This window comes from Crinia signifera, chromosome 8 (genome assembly GCF_055691185.1).
Source record: "Crinia signifera chromosome 8, ASM5569118v1, whole genome shotgun sequence".
NCBI lineage: Eukaryota > Metazoa > Chordata > Amphibia > Anura > Myobatrachidae > Crinia > Crinia signifera.
This window is the reverse complement of record NC_139224.1, coordinates 70,662,749-70,682,515: the sequence shown is the minus strand read 5'-3', so window position 1 is coordinate 70,682,515 and position 19,767 is coordinate 70,662,749. Positions and strand designations below refer to the sequence as shown.

Genomic DNA, 19,767 nt, shown 5'->3' with positions numbered 1-19,767 from the left:
CTAATATTATGTCCTGTAGGTCTTTTTACATTACCAACACATGATTTTTTTCAGTAAGCCAATACAGTTAGGAAACTTTTTTATTAGCTTACCTGGTTATAGAAGTAGAAGAGGGCAAAAAAGTGCCGGTATCTCACCTACAGCCATACCACATTGGATACGCCCAATCTCGTCTGATCTTGGAAGCTAAGCAGTGTTGGGCCTGGTTAGTACTTGGGTGGGAGACCACATGGGAACACCAGGTGCTGCAGGTTTTTTCCCATTACTGGCAAATTGTTTTTATTCTCTTGCTATTTTAATTGGAAACTTTTTATTTTTATTGCCAATACAGACATTTGGGAGAGGTCAAACAGACACAATAGCCATCACCTAAAAACTTACCACACTGTTTAGGCCCAATTCCAACTGCTTTTGTCAGCTAAACAGTGTTGAGCCTCTTTAGTAGTTTAATTTGAGACCACCTGCTAATATCATGACCTGTAGGTCTTTTTGCATTACCAACACATGATTTTTTTCAGTAAGCCAATACAGTTAGGACATTTTTTAATAACTTACCTTGTTAAAGAAGTAGAAGAGGGCAAAAAAGTGCCTGCGTCTCATCTATAGCCATACCACATTGGATATGCCCAATCCCGTCTGATCTTGGAAGCTAAGCAGTGTTGGGCCTGGTTAGTACTTGGGTGGGAGACCACATAGGAACACCAGGTGCTGTAGGTTTTTTACCATTACTGGCAAATTGTTTTTATTCTCTAGCTATTTAAATTGAAAACTTTATCTTTTTATTGCCAATACAGACATTTGGTAGAGGTCAAACAGACACAATAGCCATCACCTAAAGACTTACCACACTGTTTAGGCCCAATTCCAACTGCTTTTGGCAGCTAAACAGTGTTGAGCCTTTTAGTAGATTAATTTGAGACCACCTGCTAATATCATGACCTGTAGGTCTTTTTGCATTACCAACACATGATTTTTTTCAGTAAGCCAATACAGTTAGGAAACTTTTTTATTAGCTTACCTGGTTATAGAAGTAGAAGAGGGCAAAAAAGTGGAGATAGGTTGTCGGGAGGACTTGCGCTATGGACTAGTATATAGCAGCTGCAATAAGTGTAGAGGCAAAACTACCGGTACCTCTTGTTCGAGAAATAGAAAGGGGGTTTACACCTTACGGTGTCACTTTGCGCTGGCTGTATACTTGTTATATGGTGGGTCTAGTGCTCTAATATTTTCTGAGCTTTGAGTGTAACAGTAAGCCTTTTAGTGCCTGGTGATGGACTACAATATATATAATGACAATCCAACACTTCCAAGGGTAAATGTAAAAAAAGTAATTTATTCCATGATAACTTTCATGAAGAATCTAAATAAACAGTTAATTTAATGCAATTTAAAAAACACAATTTTACATAGATTGATATATAGGTGGTTCAAAAATTTCTTCTATAAAAAATATTGCTACATAAAATCAGTATGATAAATTGGTACCTCTAATGTAAGAGAAATGCCTCTGTTATTGGTAATTTAATATGCCTAATAACCGGTATACACAAACATTTGGGTGGGTGTGGGAAAGAGGAAAAGACTCACAGGGAAATGTTGCCCCTTATTTGGGGAGGGGGGAATAGTGGTCCTATCCCGTGCTTCAGGAGTTCAGTCAAAACACAGTCAGTTTCCGAGTGTGTGCCTCTGTGGGCTAGATACCTTATTTCCAGAGAAGTGGGGGTGATGTGGAAGCGTCTGCCGGCAGACTCCCGTTGGTGCCCTCTTAACCAGAGGGGTGATCAGCGGGTCCAAGTTAATGCAGATGCGTCGACTAGTTTCGCCGGATAACCGGCTTCGTCAGGATGCTTGCAATCAACTTTTTTATTAACTTACCTTGTTAAAGAAGTAGAAGAGGGCAAAAAAGTGCCTGTATCTCACCTACAGCCATACCACATTGGATACGCCCAATGTCGTCTGATCTTGGAAGCTAAGCAGTGTTGGGCCTGGTTAGTACTTGGGTGGGAGACCACATGGGAACACCAGGTGCTGTAGGTTTTTTCCCATTACTGGCAAATTGTTTTTATTCTCTTGCTATTTTAATTGGAAACTTTTTATTTTAATTGCCAATACAGACATTTGGGAGAGGTCAAACAGACACAATAGCCATCACCTAAAAACTTACCACACTGTTTAGGCCCAATTCCAACTGCTTTTGGCAGCTAAACAGTGTTGAGCCTCTTTAGTAGTTTAATTTGAGACCACCTGCTAATATCATGACCTGTAGGTCTTTTTACATTACCAACACATGATTTTTTTCAGTAAGCCAATACAGTTAGGAACCTTTTTTATTAGCTTACCTGGCTATAGAAGTAGAAGAGGGCAAAAAAGTGCCGGTATCTCACCTACAGCCATACCACATTGGATACGCCCAATCTCGTCTGATCTTGGAAGCTAAGCAGTGTTGGGCCTGGTTAGTACTTGGGTGGGAGACCACATGGGAACACCAGGTGCTGTATGTTTTTTCCCATTACTGGCAAATTGTTTTTATTCTCTTGCTATTTTAATTGGAAACTTTTTATTTTTATTGCCAATACAGACATTTGGGAGAGGTCAAACAGACACAATAGCCATCACCTAAAAACTTACCACACTGTTTAGGCCCAATTCCAACTGCTTTTGGCAGCTAAACAGTGTTGAGCCTCTTTAATAGTTTAATTTGAGACCACCTGCTAATATTATGTCCTGTAGGTCTTTTTACATTACCAACACATGATTTTTTTCAGTAAGCCAATACAGTTAGGAAACTTTTTTATTAGCTTACCTGGTTATAGAAGTAGAAGAGGGCAAAAAAGTGACGGTATCTCACCTACAGCCATACCACATTGGATACGCCCAATGTCGTCTGATCTTGGAAGCTAAGCAGTGTTGGGCCTGGTTAGTACTTGGGTGGGAGACCACATGGGAACACCAGGTGCTGTAGGTTTTTTCCCCATTACTGGCAAATTGTTTTTATTCTCTTGCTATTTTAATTGGAAACTTTTTTATTTTTATTGCCAATACAGACATTTGGGAGAGGTCAAACAGACACAATAGCCATCACCTAAAAACTTACCACACTGTTTCGGCCCAATTCCAACTGCTTTTGGCAGCTAAACAGTGTTAAGCCTTTAAGTAGATTAATTTGAGACCACCTGCTAATATTATGTCCTGTAGGTCTTTTTACATTACCAACACATGATTTTTTTCAGTAAGCCAATACAGTTAGGAAACTTTTTTATTAGCTTACCTGGTTATAGAAGTAGAAGAGGGCAAAAAAGTGCCTGTATCTCACCTACAGCCATACCACATTGGATACGCCCAATCTCGTCTGGTCTTGGAAGCTAAGCAGTGTTGGGCCTGGTTAGTACTTGGGTGGGAGACCACATGGGAACACCAGGTGCTGTAGGTTTTTTCCCATTACTGGCAAATTGTTTTTATTCTCTTGCTATTTTAATTGGAAACTTTTTATTTTTATTGCCAATACAGACATTTGGGAGAGGTCAAACAGACACAATAGCCATCACCTAAAAACTTACCACACTGTTTAGGCCCAATTCCAACTGCTTTTGGCAGCTAAACAGTGTTGAGCCTCTTTAGTAGTTTAATTTGAGACAACCTGCTAATATCATGACCTGTAGGTCTTTTTGCATTACCAACACATGATTTTTTTCAGTAAGCCAATACAGTTAGGAACCTTTTTTATTAGCTTACCTGGTTATAGAAGTAGAAGAGGGCAAAAAAGTGCCGGTATCTCACCTACAGCCATACCACATTGGATACGCCCAATCTCGTCTGATCTTGGAAGCTAAGCAGTGTTGGGCCTGGTTAGTACTTGGGTGGGAGACCACATGGGAACACCAGGTGCTGTAGGTTTTTTCCCATTACTGGCAAATTGTTTTTATTCTCTTGCTATTTTAATTGGAAACTTTTTATTTTTATTGCCAATACAGACATTTGGGAGAGGTCAAACAGACACAATAGCCATCACCTAAAAACTTACCACACTGTTTAGGCCCAATTCCAACTGCTTTTGGCAGCTAAACAGTGTTGAGCTTCTTTAATAGTTTAATTTGAGACCACCTTCTAATATTATGTCCTGTAGGTCTTTTTACATCACCAACACATGATTTTTTTCAGTAAGCCAATACAGTTAGGAAATTTTTTAATAACTTACCTTGTTAAATAAGTAGAAGAGGGCAAAAAAGTGCCTGCATCTCATCTACAGCCATACCACATTGGATATGCCCAATCCCATCTGATCTTGGAAGCTAAGCAGTGTTGGGCCTGGTTAGTACTTGGGTGGGAGACCACATAGGAACACCAGGTGCTGTAGGTTTTTTACCATTACTGGCAAATTGTTTTTATTCTCTAGCTATTTAAATTGAAAACTTTATCTTTTTATTGCCAATACAGACATTTGGTAGAGGTCAAACAGACACAATAGCCATCACCTAAAGACTTACCACACTGTTTAGGCCCAATTCCAACTGCTTTTGGCAGCTAAACAGTGTTGAGCCTTTTAGTAGATTAATTTGAGACCACCTGCTAATATTATGTCCTGTAGGTCTTTTTACATTACCCACACATGATTTTTTTCAGTAAGCCAATACAGTTAGGAAACTTTTTTATTAGCTTACCTGGTTATAGAAGTAGAAGAGGGCAAAAAAGTGCCGGTATCTCACCTACAGCCATACCACATTGGATACGCCCAATCTCGTCTGATCTTGGAAGCTAAGCAGTGTTGGGCCTGGTTAGTACTTGGGTGGGAGACCACATGGGAACACCAGGTGCTGTAGGTTTTTTCCCATTACTGGCAAATTGTTTTTATTCTCTTGCTATTTTAATTGGAAACTTTTTATTTTTATTGCCAATACAGACATTTGGGAGAGGTCAAACAGACACAATAGCCATCACCTAAAAACTTACCACACTGTTTAGGCCCAATTCCAACTGCTTTTGTCAGCTAAACAGTGTTGAGCCTCTTTAGTAGTTTAATTTGAGACCACCTGCTAATATCATGACCTGTAGGTCTTTTTGCATTACCAACACATGATTTTTTTCAGTAAGCCAATACAGTTAGGAACCTTTTTTATTAGCTTACCTGGTTATAGAAGTAGAAGAGGGCAAAAAAGTGCCGGTATCTCACCTTCAGCCATACCACATTGGATACGCCCAATCTCGTCTGATCTTGGAAGCTAAGCAGTGTTGGGCCTGGTTAGTACTTGGGTGGGAGACCACATGGGAACACCAGGTGCTGTAGGTTTTTTCCCATTACTGGCAAATTGTTTTTATTCTCTTGCTATTTTAATTGGAAACTTTTTATTTTTATTGCCAATACAGACATTTGGGAGAGGTCAAACAGACACAATAGCCATCACCTAAAAACTTACCACACTGTTTAGGCCCAATTCCAACTGCTTTTGGCAGCTAAACAGTGTTGTGCCTCTTTAATAGTTTAATTTGAGACCACCTGCTAATATTATGTCCTGTAGGTCTTTTTACATTACCAACACATGATTTTTTTCAGTAAGCCAATACAGTTAGGAACCTTTTTTATTAGCTTACCTGGTTATAGAAGTAGAAGAGGGCAAAAAAGTGCCGGTATCTCACCTACAGCCATACCACATTGGATACGCCCAATCTCGTCTGATCTTGGAAGCTAAGCAGTGTTGGGCCTGGTTAGTACTTGGGTGGGAGACCACATGGGAACACCAGGTGCTGTAGGTTTTTTCCCATTACTGGCAAATTGTTTTTATTCTCTTGCTATTTTAATAGGAAACTTTTTATTTTTATTGCCAATACAGACATTTGGGAGAGGTCAAACAGACACAATAGCCATCACCTAAAAACTTACCACACTGTTTAGGCCCAATTCCAACTGCTTTTGGCAGCTAAACAGTGTTGTGCCTCTTTAATAGTTTAATTTGAGACCACCTGCTAATATTATGTCCTGTAGGTCTTTTTACATTACCAACACATGATTTTTTTCAGTAAGCCAATACAGTTAGGAAACTTTTTTATTAGCTTACCTGGTTATTAGAAGTAGAAGAGGGCAAAAAAGTGCCTGTATCTCACCTACAGCCATTCCACATTGGATACGCCCAATCTCGTCTGATTTTGGAAGCTAAGCAGTGTTGGGCCTGGTTAGTACTTGGGTGGGAGACCACATGGGAACACCAGGTGCTGTAGGTTTTTTCCCATTACTGGCAAATTGTTTTCATTCTCTTGCTATTTTAATTGGAAACTTTTTATTTTTATTGCCAATACAGACATTTGGGAGAGGTCAAACAAACACAATAGCCATCACCTAAAAACTTACCACACTGTTTAGGCCCAATTCCAACTGCTTTTGGCAGCTAAACAGTGTTGTGCCTCTTTAATAGTTTAATTTGAGACCACCTGCTAATATTATGTCCTGTAGGTCTTTTTACATTAACAACACATGATTTTTTTCAGTAAGCCAATACAGTTAGGAAACTTTTTTATTAGCTTACCTGGTTATAGAAGTAGAAGAGGGCAAAAAAGTGCCGGTATCTCACCTACAGCCATACCACATTGGATACGCCCAATCTCGTCTGATCTTGGAAGCTAAGCAGTGTTGGGCCTGGTTAGTACTTGGGTGGGAGACCACATGGGAACACCAGGTGCTGTAGGTTTTTTCCCATTACTGGCAAATTGTTTTCATTCTCTTGCTATTTTAATTGGAAACTTTTTATTTTTATTGCCAATACAGACATTTGGGAGAGGTCAAACAGACACAATAGCCATCACCTAAAAACTTACCACACTGTTTCGGCCCAATTCCAACTGCTTTTGGCAGCTAAACAGTGTTGAGCCTCTTTAGTAGTTTAATTTGAGACCACCTGCTAATATCATGACCTGTAGGTTTTTTTGCATTACCAACACATGATTTTTTTCAGTAAGCCAATACAGTTAGGAACCTTTTTTATTAGCTTACCTGGTTATAGAAGTAGAAGAGGGCAAAAAAGTGCTGGTATCTCACCTACAGCCATACCACATTGGATACGCCCAATCTCGTCTGATCTTGGAAGCTAAGCAGTGTTGGGCCTGGTTAGTACTTGGGTGGGAGACCACATGGGAACACCAGGTGCTGTAGGTTTTTTCCCATTACTGGCAAATTGTTTTTATTCTCTTGCTATTTTAATTGGAAACTTTTTATTTTTATTGCCAATACAGACATTTGGGAGAGGTCAAACAGACACAATAGCCATCACCTAAAAACTTACCACACTGTTTAGGCCCAATTCCAACTGCTTTTGGCAGCTAAACAGTGTTGAGCCTCTTTAGTAGTTTAATTTGAGACCACCTGCTAATATTATGTCCTATAGGTCTTTTTACATTACCAACACATGATTTTTTTCAGTAAGCCAATACAGTTAGGAAACTTTTTATTAACTTACCTTGTTATAGAAGTAGAAGAGGGCAAAAAAGTGCCTGCATCTCACCTACAGCCATACCACATTGGATATGCCCAATCCCATCTGATCTTGGAAGCTAAGCAGTGTTGGGCCTGGTTAGTACTTGGGTGGGAGACCACATGGGAACACCAGGTGCTGTAGGTTTTTTACCATTACTGGCAAATTGTTTTTATTCTCTAGCTATTTAAATTGAAAACTTTATCTTTTTATTGCCAATACAGACATTTGGGAGAGGTCAAACAGACACAATAGCCATCACCTAAAGACTTACCACACTGTTTCGGCCCAATTCCAACTGCTTTTGGCAGCTAAACAGTGTTGAGCCTTTTAGTAGATTAATTTGAGACCACCTGCTAATATTATGTCCTGTAGGTCTTTTTACATTACCAACACATGATTTTTTTCAGTAAGCCAATACAGTTAGGAAACTTTTTTATTAGCTTACCTGGTTATAGAAGTAGAAGAGGGCAAAAAAGTGTCTGTATCTCACCTACAGCCATATCACATTGGATACGCCCAATCTCGTCTGATCTTGGAAGCTAAGCAGTGTTGGGCCTGGTTAGTACTTGGGTGGGAGACCACATGGGAACACCAGGTGCTGTAGGTTTTTTCCCATTACTGGCAAATTGTTTTCATTCTCTTGCTATTTTAATTGGAAACTTTTTATTTTTATTGCCAATACAGACATTTGGGAGAGGTCAAACAGACACAATAGCCATCACCTAAAAACTTACCACACTGTTTCGGCCCAATTCCAACTGCTTTTGGCAGCTAAACAGTGTTGAGCCTCTTTAGTAGTTTAATTTGAGACCACCTGCTAATATCATGACCTTTAGGTTTTTTTGCATTACCAACACATGATTTTTTTCAGTAAGCCAATACAGTTAGGAACCTTTTTTATTAGCTTACCTGGTTATAGAAGTAAAAGAGGGCAAAAAAGTGCCGGTGTCTCACCTACAGCCATACCACATTGGATACGCCCAATCTCGTCTGATCTTGGAAGCTAAGCAGTGTTGGGCCTGGTTAGTACTTGGGTGGGAGACCACATGGGAACACCAGGTGCTGTAGGTTTTTTCCCATTACTGGCAAATTGTTTTTATTCTCTTGCTATTTTAATTGGAAACTTTTTATTTTTATTGCCAATACAGACATTTGGGAGAGGTCAAACAGACACAATAGCCATCACCTAAAAACTTACCACACTGTTTAGGCCCAATTCCAACTGCTTTTGGCAGCTAAACAGTGTTGAGCCTCTTTAGTAGTTTAATTTGAGACCACCTGCTAATATTATGTCCTATAGGTCTTTTTACATTACCAACACATGATTTTTTTCAGTAAGCCAATACAGTTAGGAAACTTTTTTATTAACTTACCTTGTTATAGAAGTAGAAGAGGGCAAAAAAGTGCCTGCATCTCACCTACAGCCATACCACATTGGATATGCCCAATCCCATCTGATCTTGGAAGCTAAGCAGTGTTGGGCCTGGTTAGTACTTGGGTGGGAGACCACATGGGAACACCAGGTGCTGTAGGTTTTTTACCATTACTGGCAAATTGTTTTTATTCTCTAGCTATTTAAATTGAAAACTTTATCTTTTTATTGCCAATACAGACATTTGGGAGAGGTCAAACAGACACAATAGCCATCACCTAAAGACTTACCACACTGTTTCGGCCCAATTCCAACTGCTTTTGGCAGCTAAACAGTGTTGAGCCTTTTAGTAGATTAATTTGAGACCACCTGCTAATATTATGTCCTGTAGGTCTTTTTACATTACCAACACATGATTTTTTTCAGTAAGCCAATACAGTTAGGAAACTTTTTTATTAGCTTACCTGGTTATAGAAGTAGAAGAGGGCAAAAAAGTGTCTGTATCTCACCTACAGCCATACCACATTGGATACGCCCAATCTCGTCTGATCTTGGAAGCTAAGCAGTGTTGGGCCTGGTTAGTACTTGGGTGGGAGACCACATGGGAACACCAGGTGCTGTAGGTTTTTTCCCATTACTGGCAAATTGTTTTTATTCTCTTGCTATTTTAATTGGAAACGTTTTATTTTTATTGCCAATACAGACATTTGGGAGAGGTCAAACAGACACAATAGCCATCACCTAAAAACTTACCACACTGTTTAGGCCCAATTCCAACTGCTTTTGGCAGCTAAACAGTGTTGAGCCTCTTTAGTAGTTTAATTTGAGACCACCTGCTAATATTATGTCCTATAGGTCTTTTTACATTACCAACACATGATTTTTTTCAGTAAGCCAATACAGTTAGGAAACTTTTTTATTAACTTACCTTGTTATAGAAGTAGAAGAGGGCAAAAAAGTGCCTGCATCTCACCTACAGACATATCACATTGGATATGCCCAATCCCGTCTGATCTTGGAAGCTAAGCAGTGTTGGGCCTGGTTAGTACTTGGGTGGGAGACCACATGGGAACACCAGGTGCTGTAGGTTTTTTACCATTACTGGCAAATTGTTTTTATTCTCTAGCTATTTAAATTGAAAACTTTATCTTTTTATTGCCAATACAGACATTTGGGAGAGGTCAAACAGACACAATAGCCATCACCTAAAGACTTACCACACTGTTTCGGCCCAATTCCAACTGCTTTTGGCAGCTAAACAGTGTTGAGCCTTTTAGTAGATTAATTTGAGACCACCTGCTAATATTATGTCCTGTAGGTCTTTTTACATTACCAACACATGATTTTTTTCAGTAAGCCAATACAGTTAGGAAACTTTTTTATTAGCTTACCTGGTTATAGAAGTAGAAGAGGGCAAAAAAGTGCCTGTATCTCACCTACAGCCATACCACATTGGATACGCCCAATCTCGTCTGATCTTGGAAGCTAAGCAGTGTTGGGCCTGGTTAGTACTTGGGTGGTAGACCACATGGGAACACCAGGTGCTGTAGGTTTTTTCCCATTACTGGCAAATTTTTTTATTCTCTAGCTATTTAAATTGGAAACTTTTTCTTTTTATTGCCAATACAGACATTTGGGAGAGGTCAAACAGACACAATAGCCATCACCTAAAGACTTACCACACTGTTTAGGCCCAATTTCAACTGCTTTTGGCAGCTAAACAGTGTTGAGCCTCTTTAGTAGTTCAATTTGAGACCACCTGCTAATATTATGTCCTGTAGGTCTTTTTACATTACCAACACATGATTTTTTTCAGTAAGCCAATACAGTTAGGAAACTTTTATATTAGCTTACCTGGTTATAGAAGTAGAAGAGGGCAAAAAAGTGCCGGTATCTCACCTACAGCCATACCACATTGGATACGCCCAATCTCGTCTGATCTTGGAAGCTAAGCAGTGTTGGGCCTGGTTAGTACTTGGGTGGGAGACCACATGGGAACACCAGGTGCTGTAGGTTTTTTCCCATTACTGGCAAATTGTTTTTATTCTCTTGCTATTTTAATTGGAAACTTTTTATTTTTATTGCCAATACAGACATTTGGGAGAGGTCAAACAGACACAATAGCCATCACCTAAAAACTTACCACACTGTTTAGGCCCAATTCCAACTGCTTTTGGCAGCTAAACAGTGTTGAGCCTCTTTAGTAGTTTAATTTGAGGCCACCTGCTAATATTATGTCCTGTAGGTCTTTTTACATTACCAACACATGATTTTTTTCAGTAAGCCAATACAGTTAGGAAACTTTTTTATTAGCTTACCTGGTTATAGAAGTAGAAGAGGGCAAAAAAGTGCCTGTTTCTCACCTACAGCCACACCACATTGGATACGCCCAATCTCGTCTGATCTTGGAAGCTAAGCAGTGTTGGGCCTGCTTAGTACTTGGGTGGGAGACCACATGGGAACACCAGGTGCTGTAGGTTTTTTCCCATTACTGGCAAATTGTTTTCATTCTCTTGCTATTTTAATTGGAAACTTTTTATTTTTATTGCCAATACAGACTTTTGGGAGAGGTCAAACAGACACAATAGCCATCACCTAAAAACTTACCACACTGTTTAGGCCCAATTCCAACTGCTTTTGGCAGCTAAACAGTGTTGAGCCTCTTTAGTAGTTTAATTTGAGACCACCTGCTAATATCATGACCTGTAGGTCTTTTTGCATTACCAACACATGATTTTTTTCAGTAAGCCAATACAGTTATTAACCTTTTTTATTAGCTTACCTGGTTATAGAAGTAGAAGAGGGCAAAAAAGTGCCGGTATCTCATCTACAGCCATACCACATTGGATACGCCCAATCTCGTCTGATCTTGGAAGCTAAGCAGTGTTGGGCCTGGTTAGTACTTGGGTGGGAGACCACATGAGAACACCAGATGCTGTAGGTTTTTTCCCATTACTGGCAAATTGTTTTTATTCTCTTGCTATTTTAATTGGAAACTTTTTATTTTTATTGCCAATACAGACATTTTGGGGAGAGGTCAAACAGACACAATAGCCATCACCTAAAAACTTACCACACTGTTTAGGCCCAATTCCAACTGCTTTTGGCAGCTAAACAGTGTTGAGCCTCTTTAGTAGTTTAATTTGAGACCACCTGCTAATATTATGTCCTATAGGTCTTTTTACATTACCAACACATGATTTTTTTCAGTAAGCCAATACAGTTAGGAAACTTTTTTATTAACTTACCTTGTTATAGAAGTAGAAGAGGGCAAAAAAGTGCCTGCATCTCACCTACAGCCATACCACATTGGATATGCCCAATCCCATCTGATCTTGGAAGCTAAGCAGTGTTGGGCCTGGTTAGTACTTGGGTGGGAGACCACATGGGAACACCAGATGCTGTAGGTTTTTTACCATTACTGGCAAATTGTTTTTATTCTCTAGCTATTTAAATTGAAAACTTTATCTTTTTATTGCCAATACAGACATTTGGGAGAGGTCAAACAGACACAATAGCCATCACCTAAAGACTTACCACACTGTTTCGGCCCAATTACAACTGCTTTTGGCAGCTAAACAGTGTTGAGCCTTTAATAGATTAATTTGAGACCACCTGCTAATATTATGTCCTGTAGGTCTTTTTACATTACCAACACATGATTTTTTTCAGTAAGCCAATACAGTTAGGAAACTTTTTTATTAGCTTACCTGGTTATAGAAGTAGAAGAGGGCCAAAAAGGGCCTGTATCTCACCTACAGCCATACCACATTGGATACGCCCAATCTCGTCTGATCTTGGAAGCTAAGCAGTGTTGGGCCTGGTTAGTACTTGGGTGGGAGACCACATGGGAACACGAGGTGCTGTAGGTTTTTTCCCATTACTGGCAAATTGTTTTCATTCTCTTGCTATTTTAATTGGAAACTTTTTATTTTTATTGCCAATACAGACATTTGGGAGAGGTCAAACAGACACAATAGCCATCACCTAAAAACTTACCACACTGTTTCGGCCCAATTCCAACTGCTTTTGGCAGCTAAACAGTGTTGAGCCTCTTTAGTAGTTTAATTTGAGACCACCTGCTAATATCATGACCTGTAGGTTTTTTTGCATTACCAACACATGATTTTTTTCAGTAAGCCAATACAGTTAGGAACCTTTTTTATTAGCTTACCTGGTTATAGAAGTAGAAGAGGGCAAAAAAGTGCCGGTATCTCACCTACAGCCATACCACATTGGATACGCCCAATCTCGTCTGATCTTGGAAGCTAAGCAGTGTTGGGCCTGGTTAGTACTTGGGTGGGAGACCACATGGGAACACCAGGTGCTGTAGGTTTTTTCCCATTACTGGCAAATTGTTTTTATTCTCTTGCTATTTTAATTGGAAACTTTTTATTTTTATTGCCAATACAGACATTTTGGGGAGAGGTCAAACAGACACAATAGCCATCACCTAAAAACTTACCACACTGTTTAGGCCCAATTCCAACTGCTTTTGGCAGCTAAACAGTGTTGAGCCTCTTTAGTAGTTTAATTTGAGACCACCTGCTAATATTATGTCCTATAGGTCTTTTTACATTACCAACACATGATTTTTTTCAGTAAGCCAATACAGTTAGGAAACTTTTTTATTAACTTACCTTGTTATAGAAGTAGAAGAGGGCAAAAAAGTGCCTGCATCTCACCTACAGCCATACCACATTGGATATGCCCAATCCCATCTGATCTTGGAAGCTAAGCAGTGTTGGGCCTGGTTAGTACTTGGGTGGGAGACCACATGGGAACACCAGGTGCTGTAGGTTTTTTACCATTACTGGCAAATTGTTTTTATTCTCTAGCTATTTAAATTGAAAACTTTATCTTTTTATTGCCAATACAGACATTTGGGAGAGGTCAAACAGACACAATAGCCATCACCTAAAGACTTACCACACTGTTTCGGCCCAATTCCAACTGCTTTTGGCAGCTAAACAGTGTTGAGCCTTTTAGTAGATTAATTTGAGACCACCTGCTAATATTATGTCCTGTAGGTCTTTTTACATTACCAACACATGATTTTTTTCAGTAAGCCAATACAGTTAGGAAACTTTTTTATTAGCTTACCTGGTTATAGAAGTAGAAGAGGGCAAAAAAGTGTCTGTATCTCACCTACAGCCATACCACATTGGATACGCCCAATCTCGTCTGATCTTGGAAGCTAAGCAGTGTTGGGCCTGGTTAGTACTTGGGTGGGAGACCACATGGGAACACCAGGTGCTGTAGGTTTTTTCCCATTACTGGCAAATTGTTTTTATTCTCTTGCTATTTTAATTGGAAACGTTTTATTTTTATTGCCAATACAGACATTTGGGAGAGGTCAAACAGACAGAATAGCCATCACCTAAAAACTTACCACACTGTTTAGGCCCAATTCCAACTGCTTTTGGCAGCTAAACAGTGTTGAGCCTCTTTAGTAGTTTAATTTGAGACCACCTGCTAATATTATGTCCTATAGGTCTTTTTACATTACCAACACATGATTTTTTTCAGTAAGCCAATACAGTTAGGAAACTTTTTTATTAACTTACCTTGTTATAGAAGTAGAAGAGGGCAAAAAAGTGCTTGCATCTCACCTACAGACATATCACATTGGATATGCCCAATCCCGTCTGATCTTGGAAGCTAAGCAGTGTTGGGCCTGGTTAGTACTTGGGTGGGAGACCACATGGGAACACCAGGTGCTGTAGGTTTTTTACCATTACTGGCAAATTGTTTTTATTCTCTAGCTATTTAAATTGAAAACTTTATCTTTTTATTGCCAATACAGACATTTGGGAGAGGTCAAACAGACACAATAGCCATCACCTAAAGACTTACCACACTGTTTCGGCCCAATTCCAACTGCTTTTGGCAGCTAAACAGTGTTGAGCCTTTTAGTAGATTTATTTGAGACCACCTGCTAATATTATGTCCTGTAGGTCTTTTTACATTACCAACACATGATTTTTTTCAGTAAGCCAATACAGTTAGGAAACTTTTTTATTAGCTTACCTGGTTATAGAAGTAGAAGAGGGCAAAAAAGTGCCTGTATCTCACCTACAGCCATACCACATTGGATACGCCCAATCTCGTCTGATCTTGGAAGCTAAGCAGTGTTGGGCCTGGTTAGTACTTGGGTGGTAGACCACATGGGAACACCAGGTGCTGTAGGTTTTTTCCCATTACTGGCAAATTGTTTTTATTCTCTAGCTATTTAAATTGGAAACTTTTTCTTTTTATTGCCAATACAGACATTTGGGAGAGGTCAAACAGACACAATAGCCATCACCTAAAGACTTACCACACTGTTTAGGCCCAATTTCAACTGCTTTTGGCAGCTAAACAGTGTTGAGCCTCTTTAGTAGTTCAATTTGAGACCACCTGCTAATATTATGTCCTGTAGGTCTTTTTACATTACCAACACATGATTTTTTTCAGTAAGCCAATACAGTTAGGAAACTTTTATATTAGCTTACCTGGTTATAGAAGTAGTAGAGGGCAAAAAAGTGCCGGTATCTCACCTACAGCCATACCACATTGGATACGCCCAATCTAGTCTGATCTTGGAAGCTAAGCAGTGTTGGGCCTGGTTAGTACTTGGGTGGGAGACCACATGGGAACACCAGGTGCTGTAGGTTTTTTCCCATTACTGGCAAATTGTTTTTATTCTCTTGCTATTTTAATTGGAAACTTTTTATTTTTATTGACAATACAGACATTTGGGAGAGGTCAAACAGACACAATAGCCATCACCTAAAAACTTACCACACTGTTTAGGCCCAATTCCAACTGCTTTTGGCAGCTAAACAGTGTTGAGCCTCTTTAGTAGTTTAATTTGAGACCACCTGCTAATATCATGACCTGTAGGTCTTTTTGCATTACCAACACATGATTTTTTTCAGTAAGCCAATACAGTTAGGAAACTTTTTTATTAGCTTACCTGGTTATAGAAGTAGAAGAGGGCAAAAAAGTGCCGGTATCTCACCTACAGCCATACCACATTGGATACGCCCAATCTCGTCTGATCTTAGAAACTAAGCAGTGTTGGGCCTGGTTAGTACTTGGGTGGGAGACCACATGGGAACACCAGGTGCTGTAGGTTTTTTCCCATTACTGGCAAATTGTTTTTATTCTCTTGCTATTTTAATTGGAAACTTTTTATTTTTATTGCCAATACAGACATTTGGGAGAGGTCAAACAGACACAATAGCCATCACCTAAAAACTTACCACACTGTTTAGGCCCAATTCCAACTGCTTTTGGCAGCTAAACAGTGTTGAGCCTCTTTAGTAGTTTAATTTGAGACCACCTGCTAATATCATGACCTGTAGGTCTTTTTGCATTACCAACACATGATTTTTTTCAGTAAGCCAATACAGTTAGGAACCTTTTTTATTAGCTTACCTGGTTATAGAAGTAGAAGAGGGCAAAAAAGTGCCGGTATCTCACCTACAGCCATACCACATTGAATACGCCCAATCTCGTCTGATCTTGCAAGCTAAGCAGTGTTGGGCCTGGTTAGAACTTGGGTGGGAGACCACATGGGAACACCAGGTGCTGTAGGTTTTTTCCCATTACTGGCAAATTGTTTTTATTCTCTTGCTATTTTAATTGGAAACTTTTTATTTTTATTGCCAATACAGACATTTGGGAGAGGTCAAACAGACACAATAGCCATCACCTAAAAACTTACCACACTGTTTAGGCCCAATTCCAACTGCTTTTGGCAGCTAAACAGTGTTGTGCCTCTTTAATAGTTTAATTTGAGACCACCTTCTAATATTATGTCCTGTAGGTCTTTTTACATTACCAACACATGATTTTTTTCAGTAAGCCAATACAGTTAGGAAACTTTTTTATTAGCTTACCTGGTTATAGAAGTAGAAGAGGGCAAAAAAGTGCCTGTATCTCACCTACAGCCATACCACATTGGATACGCCCAATCTCGTCTGATCTTGGAAGCTAAGCAGTGTTGGGCCTGGTTAGTACTTGGGTGGGAGACCACATGGGAACACCAGGTGCTGTAGGTTTTTTCCCATTACTGGCAAATTGTTTTCATTCTCTTGCTATTTTAATTGGAAACTTTTTATTTTTATTGCCAATACAGACATTTGGGAGAGGTCAAACAGACACAATAGCCATCACCTAAAAACTTACCACACTGTTTAGGCCCAATTCCAACTGCTTTTGGCAGCTAAACAGTGTTGAGCCTCTTTAGTAGTTTAATTTGAGACCACCTGCTAATATCATGACCTGTAGGTCTTTTTGCATTACCAACACATGATTTTTTTCAGTAAGCCAATACAGTTAGGAACCTTTTTTATTAGCTTACCTGGTTATAGAAGTAGAAGAGGGCAAAAAAGTGCCGGTATCTCACCTACAGCCATACCACATTGGATACGCCCAATCTCGTCTGATCTTGGAAGCTAAGCAGTGTTGGGCCTGGTTAGTACTTGGGTGGGAGACCACATGGGAACACCAGGTGCTGTAGGTTTTTTTCCATTACTGGCAAATTGTTTTTATTCTCTTGCTATTTTAATTGGAAACTTTTTATTTTTATTGCTAATACAGACATTTGGGAGAGGTCAAACAGACACAATAGCCATCACCTAAAAACTTACCACACTGTTTAGGCCCAATTCCAACTGCTTTTGGCAGCTAAACAGTGTTGAGCCTCTTTAGTAGTTTAATTTGAGACCACCTGCTAATATCATGACCTGTAGGTCTTTTTGCATTACCAACACATGATTTTTTTCAGTAAGCTAATACAGTTAGGAACCTTTTTTATTAGCTTACCTGGTTATAGAAGTAGAAGAGGGCAAAAAAGTGCCAGTATCTCACCTACAGCCATACCACATTGGATACGCCCAATCTCATCTGATCTTGCGAGCTAAGCAGTGTTGGGCCTGGTTAGTACTTGGGTGGGACACCACATGGGAACACCAGGTGCTGTAGGTTTTTTCCCATTACTGGCAAATTGTTTTTATTCTCTTGCTATTTTAATTGGAAACTTTTTATTTTTATTGCCAATACAGACATTTGGGAGAGGTCAAACAGACACAATAGCCATCACCTAAAAACTTACCACACTGTTTAGGCCCAATTCCAACTGCTTTTGGCAGCTAAACAGTGTTGTGCCTCTTTAATAGTTTAATTTGAGACCACCTTCTAATATTATGTCCTGTAGGTCTTTTTACATTACCAACACATGATTTTTTTCAGTAAGCCAATACAGTTAGGAAACTTTTTTATTAGCTTACCTGGTTATAGAAGTAGAAGAGGGCAAAAAAGTGCCTGTATCTCACCTACAGCCATACCACATTGGATACGCCCATTCTCGTCTGATCTTGGAAGCTAAGCAGTGTTGGGCCTGGTTAGTACTTGGGTGGGAGACCACATGGGAACACCAGGTGCTGTAGGTTTTTTCCCATTACTGGCAAATTGTTTTCATTCTCTTGCTATTTTAATTGGAAACTTTTTATTTTTATTGCCAATACAGACATTTGGGAGAGGTCAAACAGACACAATAGCCATCACCTAAAAACTTACCACACTGTTTAGGCCCAATTCCAACTGCTTTTGGCAGCTAAACAGTGTTGAGCCTCTTTAGTAGTTTAATTTGAGACCACCTGCTAATATCATGACCTGTAGGTCTTTTTGCATTACCAACACATGATTTTTTTCAGTAAGCCAATACAGTTAGGAACCTTTTTTATTAGCTTACCTGGTTATAGAAGTAGAAGAGGGCAAAAAAGTGCCAGTATCTCACCTACAGCCATACCACATTGGATACGCCCAATCTCGTCTGATCTTGGAAGCTAAGCAGTGTTGGGCCTGGTTAGTACTTGGGTGGGAGACCACATGGGAACACCAGGTGCTGTAGGTTTTTTCCCATTACTGGCAAATTGTTTTTATTCTCTTGCTATTTTAATTGGAAACTTTTTATTTTTATTGCCAATACAGACATTTGGGAGAGGTCAAACAGACACAATAGCCATCACCTAAAAACTTACCACACTGTTTAGGCCCAATTCCAACTGCTTTTGGCAGCTAAACAGTGTTGAGCCTCTTTAGTAGTTTAATTTGAGACCACCTGCTAATATTATGTCCTATAGGTCTTTTTACATTACCAACACATGATTTTTTTCAGTAAGCCAATACAGTTAGGAAACTTTTTTATTAACTTACCTTGTTATAGAAGTAGAAGAGGGCAAAAAAGTGCCTGCATCTCACCTACAGCCATACCACATTGGATATGCCCAATCCCATCTGATCTTGGAAGCTAAGCAGTGTTGGGCCTGGTTAGTACTTGGGTGGGAGGCCACATGGGAACACCAGGTGCTGTAGGTTTTTTACCATTACTGGCAAATTGTTTTTATTCTCTAGCTATTTAAATTGAAAACTTTATCTTTTTATTGCCAATACAGACATTTGGGAGAGGTCAAACAGACACAATAGCCATCACCTAAAGACTTACCACACTGTTTCGGCCCAATTCCAACTGCTTTTGGCAGCTAAACAGTGTTGAGCCTTTTAGTAGATTAATTTGAGACCACCTGCTAATATTATGTCCTGTAGGTCTTTTTACATTACCAACACATGATTTTTTTCAGTAAGCCAATACAGTTAGGAAACTTTTTTATTAGCTTACCTGGTTATAGAAGTAGAAGAGGGCAAAAAAGTGCCTGTATCTCACCTACAGCCATACCACATTGGATACGCCCAATTTCGTCTGATCTTGGAAGCTAAGCAGTGTTGGGCCTGGTTAGTACTTGTGTGGGAGACCACATGGGAACACCAGGTGCTGTAGGTTTTTTTCCCATTACTGGCAAATTGTTTTTATTCTCTTGCTATTTTAATTGGAAACTTTTTATTTTTATTGCCAACACAGACATTTGAGAGAGGTCAAACAGACAC

The 19,767-nt window shown here is 39.5% G+C and overlaps 41 non-coding genes and 1 pseudogene across 42 annotated transcripts in view; all 42 read left to right on the top strand.

The window, feature by feature from the left end:
- LOC146027235 (protein shisa-9B pseudogene) overlaps positions 1-19,767 on the top strand; it is a 604,201-nt pseudogene that overhangs the window by 312,065 nt on the left and 272,369 nt on the right. The gene's annotated exons all lie outside the window — the stretch shown is intronic.
- LOC146031826 (5S ribosomal RNA) lies at positions 136-254 on the top strand. Its single transcript, XR_014457279.1, has one exon. It is a non-coding gene; the product is annotated as a 5S ribosomal RNA (ribosomal RNA).
- On the top strand, positions 599-717 carry LOC146032833 (5S ribosomal RNA). The gene has a single exon (XR_014458249.1). It is a non-coding gene; the product is annotated as a 5S ribosomal RNA (ribosomal RNA).
- LOC146033505 (5S ribosomal RNA) lies at positions 1,919-2,037 on the top strand. The gene has a single exon (XR_014458914.1). It is a non-coding gene; the product is annotated as a 5S ribosomal RNA (ribosomal RNA).
- On the top strand, positions 2,383-2,501 carry LOC146031483 (5S ribosomal RNA). Its single transcript, XR_014456950.1, has one exon. It is a non-coding gene; the product is annotated as a 5S ribosomal RNA (ribosomal RNA).
- LOC146033504 (5S ribosomal RNA) lies at positions 2,847-2,965 on the top strand. The gene has a single exon (XR_014458913.1). It is a non-coding gene; the product is annotated as a 5S ribosomal RNA (ribosomal RNA).
- Positions 3,312-3,430, top strand: LOC146031266 (5S ribosomal RNA). Its single transcript, XR_014456737.1, has one exon. It is a non-coding gene; the product is annotated as a 5S ribosomal RNA (ribosomal RNA).
- Positions 3,776-3,894, top strand: LOC146029857 (5S ribosomal RNA). Its single transcript, XR_014455422.1, has one exon. It is a non-coding gene; the product is annotated as a 5S ribosomal RNA (ribosomal RNA).
- LOC146031377 (5S ribosomal RNA) lies at positions 4,239-4,357 on the top strand. Its single transcript, XR_014456845.1, has one exon. It is a non-coding gene; the product is annotated as a 5S ribosomal RNA (ribosomal RNA).
- Positions 4,702-4,820, top strand: LOC146029856 (5S ribosomal RNA). Its single transcript, XR_014455421.1, has one exon. It is a non-coding gene; the product is annotated as a 5S ribosomal RNA (ribosomal RNA).
- Positions 5,166-5,284, top strand: LOC146031442 (5S ribosomal RNA). Its single transcript, XR_014456909.1, has one exon. It is a non-coding gene; the product is annotated as a 5S ribosomal RNA (ribosomal RNA).
- On the top strand, positions 5,630-5,748 carry LOC146029855 (5S ribosomal RNA). Its single transcript, XR_014455420.1, has one exon. It is a non-coding gene; the product is annotated as a 5S ribosomal RNA (ribosomal RNA).
- LOC146033019 (5S ribosomal RNA) lies at positions 6,095-6,213 on the top strand. The gene has a single exon (XR_014458430.1). It is a non-coding gene; the product is annotated as a 5S ribosomal RNA (ribosomal RNA).
- LOC146029853 (5S ribosomal RNA) lies at positions 6,559-6,677 on the top strand. Its single transcript, XR_014455418.1, has one exon. It is a non-coding gene; the product is annotated as a 5S ribosomal RNA (ribosomal RNA).
- Positions 7,023-7,141, top strand: LOC146029852 (5S ribosomal RNA). Its single transcript, XR_014455417.1, has one exon. It is a non-coding gene; the product is annotated as a 5S ribosomal RNA (ribosomal RNA).
- On the top strand, positions 7,486-7,604 carry LOC146031410 (5S ribosomal RNA). Its single transcript, XR_014456876.1, has one exon. It is a non-coding gene; the product is annotated as a 5S ribosomal RNA (ribosomal RNA).
- On the top strand, positions 7,949-8,067 carry LOC146031307 (5S ribosomal RNA). Its single transcript, XR_014456775.1, has one exon. It is a non-coding gene; the product is annotated as a 5S ribosomal RNA (ribosomal RNA).
- On the top strand, positions 8,413-8,531 carry LOC146029851 (5S ribosomal RNA). Its single transcript, XR_014455416.1, has one exon. It is a non-coding gene; the product is annotated as a 5S ribosomal RNA (ribosomal RNA).
- LOC146031398 (5S ribosomal RNA) lies at positions 8,877-8,995 on the top strand. Its single transcript, XR_014456865.1, has one exon. It is a non-coding gene; the product is annotated as a 5S ribosomal RNA (ribosomal RNA).
- Positions 9,340-9,458, top strand: LOC146029850 (5S ribosomal RNA). Its single transcript, XR_014455415.1, has one exon. It is a non-coding gene; the product is annotated as a 5S ribosomal RNA (ribosomal RNA).
- On the top strand, positions 9,804-9,922 carry LOC146033596 (5S ribosomal RNA). The gene has a single exon (XR_014459004.1). It is a non-coding gene; the product is annotated as a 5S ribosomal RNA (ribosomal RNA).
- Positions 10,267-10,385, top strand: LOC146031385 (5S ribosomal RNA). The gene has a single exon (XR_014456852.1). It is a non-coding gene; the product is annotated as a 5S ribosomal RNA (ribosomal RNA).
- Positions 10,730-10,848, top strand: LOC146029849 (5S ribosomal RNA). Its single transcript, XR_014455414.1, has one exon. It is a non-coding gene; the product is annotated as a 5S ribosomal RNA (ribosomal RNA).
- LOC146033122 (5S ribosomal RNA) lies at positions 11,194-11,312 on the top strand. The gene has a single exon (XR_014458532.1). It is a non-coding gene; the product is annotated as a 5S ribosomal RNA (ribosomal RNA).
- On the top strand, positions 11,658-11,776 carry LOC146033514 (5S ribosomal RNA). The gene has a single exon (XR_014458923.1). It is a non-coding gene; the product is annotated as a 5S ribosomal RNA (ribosomal RNA).
- LOC146031962 (5S ribosomal RNA) lies at positions 12,124-12,242 on the top strand. Its single transcript, XR_014457413.1, has one exon. It is a non-coding gene; the product is annotated as a 5S ribosomal RNA (ribosomal RNA).
- Positions 12,586-12,704, top strand: LOC146032279 (5S ribosomal RNA). Its single transcript, XR_014457721.1, has one exon. It is a non-coding gene; the product is annotated as a 5S ribosomal RNA (ribosomal RNA).
- On the top strand, positions 13,050-13,168 carry LOC146029848 (5S ribosomal RNA). Its single transcript, XR_014455413.1, has one exon. It is a non-coding gene; the product is annotated as a 5S ribosomal RNA (ribosomal RNA).
- LOC146031387 (5S ribosomal RNA) lies at positions 13,516-13,634 on the top strand. Its single transcript, XR_014456854.1, has one exon. It is a non-coding gene; the product is annotated as a 5S ribosomal RNA (ribosomal RNA).
- LOC146029847 (5S ribosomal RNA) lies at positions 13,979-14,097 on the top strand. Its single transcript, XR_014455412.1, has one exon. It is a non-coding gene; the product is annotated as a 5S ribosomal RNA (ribosomal RNA).
- On the top strand, positions 14,443-14,561 carry LOC146033595 (5S ribosomal RNA). The gene has a single exon (XR_014459003.1). It is a non-coding gene; the product is annotated as a 5S ribosomal RNA (ribosomal RNA).
- LOC146031384 (5S ribosomal RNA) lies at positions 14,906-15,024 on the top strand. The gene has a single exon (XR_014456851.1). It is a non-coding gene; the product is annotated as a 5S ribosomal RNA (ribosomal RNA).
- On the top strand, positions 15,370-15,488 carry LOC146032272 (5S ribosomal RNA). The gene has a single exon (XR_014457714.1). It is a non-coding gene; the product is annotated as a 5S ribosomal RNA (ribosomal RNA).
- On the top strand, positions 15,834-15,952 carry LOC146034117 (5S ribosomal RNA). Its single transcript, XR_014459523.1, has one exon. It is a non-coding gene; the product is annotated as a 5S ribosomal RNA (ribosomal RNA).
- LOC146027396 (5S ribosomal RNA) lies at positions 16,298-16,416 on the top strand. Its single transcript, XR_014454799.1, has one exon. It is a non-coding gene; the product is annotated as a 5S ribosomal RNA (ribosomal RNA).
- LOC146029846 (5S ribosomal RNA) lies at positions 16,762-16,880 on the top strand. The gene has a single exon (XR_014455411.1). It is a non-coding gene; the product is annotated as a 5S ribosomal RNA (ribosomal RNA).
- LOC146029845 (5S ribosomal RNA) lies at positions 17,226-17,344 on the top strand. Its single transcript, XR_014455410.1, has one exon. It is a non-coding gene; the product is annotated as a 5S ribosomal RNA (ribosomal RNA).
- Positions 17,690-17,808, top strand: LOC146034402 (5S ribosomal RNA). The gene has a single exon (XR_014459808.1). It is a non-coding gene; the product is annotated as a 5S ribosomal RNA (ribosomal RNA).
- LOC146032262 (5S ribosomal RNA) lies at positions 18,154-18,272 on the top strand. The gene has a single exon (XR_014457706.1). It is a non-coding gene; the product is annotated as a 5S ribosomal RNA (ribosomal RNA).
- LOC146029844 (5S ribosomal RNA) lies at positions 18,618-18,736 on the top strand. Its single transcript, XR_014455409.1, has one exon. It is a non-coding gene; the product is annotated as a 5S ribosomal RNA (ribosomal RNA).
- LOC146030848 (5S ribosomal RNA) lies at positions 19,082-19,200 on the top strand. The gene has a single exon (XR_014456331.1). It is a non-coding gene; the product is annotated as a 5S ribosomal RNA (ribosomal RNA).
- LOC146032778 (5S ribosomal RNA) lies at positions 19,545-19,663 on the top strand. The gene has a single exon (XR_014458196.1). It is a non-coding gene; the product is annotated as a 5S ribosomal RNA (ribosomal RNA).